This window comes from Haliotis rufescens, unplaced genomic scaffold (genome assembly GCF_023055435.1).
Source record: "Haliotis rufescens isolate VD_foot unplaced genomic scaffold, xgHalRufe1.0.p SCAF_2, whole genome shotgun sequence".
In the NCBI taxonomy this organism is placed as follows: domain Eukaryota; kingdom Metazoa; phylum Mollusca; class Gastropoda; order Lepetellida; family Haliotidae; genus Haliotis; species Haliotis rufescens.
This window is the reverse complement of record NW_025963890.1, coordinates 67966531-67973381: the sequence shown is the minus strand read 5'-3', so window position 1 is coordinate 67973381 and position 6851 is coordinate 67966531.

Here is a 6851-nt window from a genome sequence, read left to right as displayed (position 1 = left end):
TAGGTCCACAACTAAACAGGGAATCTCCTGACAGCCAGGTCTACATGTACCACGTGTAAGTTCACAACTAAACAGGGAATCACCCTGACAGCCACGTCTACATGTACCAGTGTAGGTCCACAACTAAACAGGGAATCACCCTGACAGCCAGGTCTACATGTACCAGTGTAGACCCACAACTAAACAGGGAATCACCCTGAAAGCCAGGTCGACATGCACCACGTGTAGGTCCACAACGACCCAGGGAATCACCCTGACAGCCAGATCTACATGTACCAGTGAAGGTCCACAACTAAACAGGGAATCACCCTGACAGCCAGATCTACATGTACCAGTGTAGGTCCACAACTAAACAGGGAATCACCCTGACAGCCACGTCTACATGTACCAGTGTAGGTCCACAACTAAACAGGGAATCCCCCTGACAGCTACGTCTACATGTACCACGTGTAGGTTCACAACTAAACAGGGAATCCCCCTGACAGTTACGTCTACATGTACCAGTGTAGGTTCACAACTAAACAGGGAATCACCCTGACAGCGAGGTCTACATGCACCACGTGTAGGTCCACAACGACCCAGGGAATCACCCTGACAGCCAGGTCTGCATGCACCACGTGTAGGTCCACAACGACCCAGGGAATCACCCTGACAGCCAGGTCTACATGTACCAGTGTAGGTCCACAACTAAACAGGGAATCCCCCTGACAGCTACGTCTACATGTACCACGTGTAGGTTCACAACTAAACAGGGAATCCCCCTGACAGTTACGTCTACATGTACCACGTGTAGGTCCACAACGACCCAGGGAATCACCCTGACAGCCAGGTCTGCATGCACCACGTGTAGGTCCACAACGACCCAGGGAATCACCCTGACAGCCAGGTCTACATGAACCACGTGTAGGTACACAACGACCCAGGGAATCACCCTGACAGCCAGGTCTACATGCACCACGTGTAGGTCCACACCGACCCAGGGAATCCCCCTGACAGCCAGGTCTACATGCACCACGTGTAGGTCCACAACTAAACAGGGAATCACCCTGACATCCACGTCTACATGTACCAGTGTAGGTTCACAACTAAACAGGGAATCCTCCTGACAGCCAGGTCTACATGCACCACGTGTAGGTCCACACCAACCCAGGGAATCCTCCTGACAGCCAGGTCTACATGCACCACGTGTAGGTCCACAACGACCCAGGGAATCAACCTGACAACCAGTAAGCCACATAATCTGCCCTAACCAACATTTCGATTTGGATCCGTTTCTATTCTCAATGATTTCTGTGAAGGATAAAGCACGACTCCGAGGTTATGGTCGAGGCAAGAGAGTATCGGCTCCGTGGTCTTACATTGCCGATACCCGACTGCCGAGGTCTCACTTCCTCGACCATAGACGAGGAGGGCTTTATCTCACATTACAACCGTCACTGTACAATACTTTAAAAAAAAATATGATAATGTTTTCATCACTATGCTTGTTTCATTTGACAAATAGTGGTATATCGAACCAGGAAGATTTCAACCTGTCATATTCAGTCACGTGACCAATTCGCACGGACTGCACGATCGCTGCTCGCACGCTACAACCTTGTGGCGTTGTGGATCAGTCGAGTGGAAGTGAAGAGAAGGATGATGGAAGACTCTGACAACGAGATAACTATAATCGCAGCGAAGCAGTGAGGTTGCACAAAAGAGCCTCTGGCGAACAAACGGCCTGTCTATCAGATATGTTGTGTGCGAAGAGGACTAAACAGATCAATGATCCCAAACCACGCACCTTACCGTCAGCCGAACAAAAAGTAGAATCTGTGACATCAGCCGAACTAAAGGAGGACTCTGTGATAATGTCTGGGCCAAACAAGAACTATACTGAATTTTCAATGTAATCTCAACTTAATACATACATGGAAACTGTCTGTGTCTATTTTATTCAATCCCCGGAAGTTACATCTACACATTAGGTTTAACTTTCCAAAAGTAAGACCACCTGGTGCAGGATATAGGGTCTTACTTTTGAAATGTAAGGCCTCCTGATGGTAGTAAGCCCTGATACAAGGTATTACTTTTGAAAAGTAAGGCCTCCTGATGGTAGTAAGCCCTGATACAAGATATTAGTTTTGAAATGTAAGACCTCCTGATGGTAGTAAGCCCTGATACAAGGTATTTTTTTATATAATTACTTTCGAAAAGTAAGACCTCCTGATGGTAGTAAGCCCTGATACAAGGTGTTTTTTATATAATTACTTTTGAAAAGTAAGACCTCTCGATGGTAGTAAGCCCTGATACAAGGTATTTTTTATATAATTACTTTTGAAAAGTAAGACCTCTTGATGGGAGTAAGCCCTATACAAGGTATCACTTTTGAAAAGTTAGACCTTCGAGAGATATACATCATGGTAAATTCACAAAAATTGGTTATTCCCCTCTCTCTCACTCTCTCTCTCTCCCTCTCTCTCCCTCTCCCTATCTCTCCCTCTCTATTTTCTTATATTGATATGATTTCATTTTTATCCTTGGCTGCTCTTTATATTCAATTCGGTTTATTTCGTAAGTGTAGGCCATCGGTCCATAGTTACATTTGTATTACAATGAACGTGATGTACACAGCTGTTATTGTTGTGACAATAATGTACTACGAAGTGACATCGCTTGATAGATATAGATAGCTAGACGTTCAATTAATTTACAATCAGTTGTAGACATAATGATATTAAATTTTTGTATGGTCGGATATTCATAAAATGTCTGTGGTAAGTGATCCATGCGTATCTTGTTATAACCGGAGCAAACTAACAAAAAATGAAACTCGTCCTCCACATACCCAGCATTACAAACACAACATAGTCTTCTGTTACGTGGGATATCAGCATATCTCCCAGTTTCAACACACAGCTGATGCGAAAAACATCTAAACCGAGCTAGCGCCACTCTCAATTTACTGACGGTCATACAGCTAAGATACAACTCTGTACCAAACGATACCTTGAATAGAGAATACGAGAAAGATTTACTACCCTTTACCAGAAGACTATGCCAATCCTGTTCATAACTACATTTCAGACGCGACATAAATTCTGTCAAAAACGAATGAGGATGACTTATACACTGGTTTTCCCATACAGAGCCAAAACCCAAACGGAACAATAAAGATTTACATTTTGATACCCAATTAATTTTACCATTACTTTCTGCCTGAAGCATCATATAATAACATTTCTTTGGAAAGCGACATTTGGACATACTCAATAACCTTATCCAATAACCAATAACTCTTTTGTATGCATAAATATATAATGGATACCGCCCACATTCACCTCGAGCCATGTTGTTGGGTGTTGACGATTTGACACCTAGAAAGCGCTTGCATGCCAATGTATGTATAGTTTCCATTTCATCATTCTGGTGTAGACCCCAGACTTCGGAACCATAGAGCAAAATTGGGACTATTTTCATATCAAATATTTTAAAATATAAGTCATATCGAAGAGGATGTTTTTTTATCAATGACTTTAAAATTCCAAACATTGCTTTTTTCCCCTGTAGACCAGCATTAGAAAAATGACTTGACCAGGACAGGCTTCTCGTAAAAGTAACGCCCAAATATTTATAGGAGGACACACACTCCAACTTTAGACCTTTATAGTACCAAATCTCTTTTCTTGACAACACTCCGCCTTTCTTAAAAACAACCACCTTGGTTTTATCCAAATTGACATCTAGATCATAATCATTACAATATTTTTCTAGAACATAAATACGCTTCTGAAGTCCACCTATAGTATCTGCGATTAAAAAAATATCGTCTGCAAATAATAACAGGAATATCTCTGTAATATCAGGATGAAGTTGTATTCCTGGTCCAGAATTCTGTTCAACTTCAGCAGCTAGTTCGTTAATAAACATCGAGAATAAAAGGGGGCTTAACACACAACCCTGACGTACTCCTCTTGGACACTGAAACATTTCAGAAAATGTATGTTTAAATTTAACACTGGCCTTAACAGCTGTATAAATAGACCGTATAGCTTTTATCATTTTGCCAGCGACACCTTTATTAGCTAGTACTGACCATAATTTCATCCGGTTTACACTGTCGAAGGCTTTTGCAAAATCGACAAACAAACCATATACCCTACCCTTACGCTTACTAATATATCTCTGGATAATACACTGTAGTATAAAGATATTATCTATGGTGGAGTAATCATGACGAAAACCAGCTTGGGACTCTGCAATTTTACCATAGACCTCACACCAAGACGTGACCCTTCTGTTCAAAATAGAAACATACAACTTACTCAGTGCACTAAGGACTGATATACCCCTATAGGATGGGGAATGGATATCTCCTCGCTTATGAATCGGAACAATAATTCCCAAAGACCAAGATTCAGGAAAGTATGCATTATCAAACAAATTATTAAACAACACTGTAAGATACGGGACAAAAATATCATTCGCATATTTAAAAAATTCTGAAATGAGGTGGTCATTTCCTCCGGATTTATCAATTTTCAAAGAGTTGATAGCACAAAGCACCGGCTCTTGTGAAATGGGGGAGTCCAGAATATAGCAACTCATATCATCATGACTATCATTAATAGTCGTGTCGGTGTTAACCATATCTTCAGCTCTCGGATTGTCAAACACATCTTTAAAATGATCGACCCATTGTTCTAGTGATATGTTAGGTACACGAGTTGCCGTACTCTGAGATAATCCTCTTATGGTAGACCAGAAACATTTACTATTTGGAAGACTAGATAAAACCTTATTACGCATATATTCATTATAACTTTTCTTTTTATCACGTAATAAACTTGTATAAGTATTTCTTGATTTTAAATAACTTACTAAGGTGCTATCACTTTTAAGATGTCTATATATTCTGAGACACCTCTCTCTCTCCCACCTGTAGTACCGACACACGCTATCAAACCAGGGTTGTGTGTGACTGTCGCGAGACTTACAAGACCTTTTCATGCACTGAGCAGCTGTACAAATGGCGTCCGTGAATGAGTTAATAGCACCATCTATATTATCTGGTAGTAACAGAGTACATTGTTCAAAACAATGAACCACATGTGGCAGCACAAGATTATCCCTGAACTGTTGTAGTTTCGCCATGTCCCACACATAGTGGTAGTTTTCACGAGGCGCACGTGCGGCCCCTGCTGTCACAACGGGAATCTCCAGGTCACGTGCTTGAAATGAACAAGATAGTGGAAGGTGTGAGGATTCTGCCCTGGACACAATATCAAATGTATAACAGTGGAAGAATAGACTGTTGGATACAATAATGTAGTCTATTATATACGTTCGAGCAGCTGTCCATCTCTCAGAAATAGAGTTAGTTTGACCTTCGCCATTGCATCTCTTGGCTTTAGGAGATCTATGACAGATAGCGGATCTACCTGCAATTCTTGTTTTAACCTAGCCCGGGCTGGGGCATGGTCTTGACATTCTAGTAACAGGTGGTCAATGGTTTCAGCCTGATTGCAAGATGAACAAACCTTGTCATAGTGCTTTCTGTGACCAAGTCTGAGGCTTGAGATAGCAATTTCAATTTTTCTTTCATTTGAGTATGAGTTTGGCTTTTGTTGGACCTTGGGTTGAATTTCGTATAGCCATCTGCCGATCTTACTTGCGTCCCATTCGGCTTGCCATCATTCTGCTATGGAGGCTTTGATTTTGCTTTTTATCTCTAGTTTACTAAAGGGAATAGGCTGTATATCCGCTTTGTCTAGAGCTAGCTTCGCCAGTGAGTCTGCTTTTTCATTTCCATGAATATCTATGTGAGAGGGGATCCAACACAGCTCCACCTGTTGCCCTTGGTCCGATAGTTTTGTATATTCGTATAGAATATTGTTGACTGTGTTTGGCCTGGAGTTTGAGTTTCTGCCACTGATGGCCTGAAGTGCACTTAGGGAGTCTGATAGGACGACTGCCTTTGCTTCCGGGAGTTCCGGTATGAGTTTGAGTGCATGATGAATTGCCTCCAATTCAGCCGTGAATACTGACTGACCATCAGGCAAGCGAACTGAATGTGCTTGGGGTTTGGAGCTGTGGATATGGATCCCGTAACCAACACTGTTGTTGATAGGATTCTTGGATCCATCAGTGTATATATGGGCCCAGCTGTCCCAGGTAGTTTGAATTTTAGTGATAGCTACTGATCGTAGTAGGGATGGGTTTTCTCTTTTAGTGACTTCTGATGTTAAAGCAGTGTCAACTTTGGGAGTCCAGGAAGGGTGTAACCCTTTGTAGTGACTTTCTGGAGGCTGAATGTCATCGCAATTGTGACTTCGAATGAGTTCACGTACTAATATCCCAGATGGCTTTAGTGAGGGATTTTTTCGAGCTAGGGCTTCATCTCGAGTGTTTTTGTCTTGCCATATCTTTTTAACCAAAGGGTTTGATGTTCGTCCCCAGAACGATAATAGTGCCTGCTCTCTTCTTAGTTTCAATGGGAGTTCTCCCGTTTCTACTTGTAGTGCTTCTAGTGAGGTACCTGTCGCTGCGCCTGTGGCTAGCATAAGGGCTTTGTATTGTATTCTGTCTAGGCGCCTCAAGACAGTATGTGATGCTGAATGAAAAGCCTCAGAACCATAGTCAATTTTTGATCTGATAAGAGCTTTGTAGAGGTCCAGCTGAGTGTCCCTCGATGTGCCCCAAGATGTGCTTGAAATTGCCCGTAATACGATCAGGTCTTTTTGACATCTGTTTTCGACATATTCTATATGCTTGCGCCAAGTGAGGTGTTGATCAAGGATCACCCCAAGAAATATTGCAGATTTTTCGAATTTGATAGGTTTGCCTTTTATGGAGACACGGGGTATCAT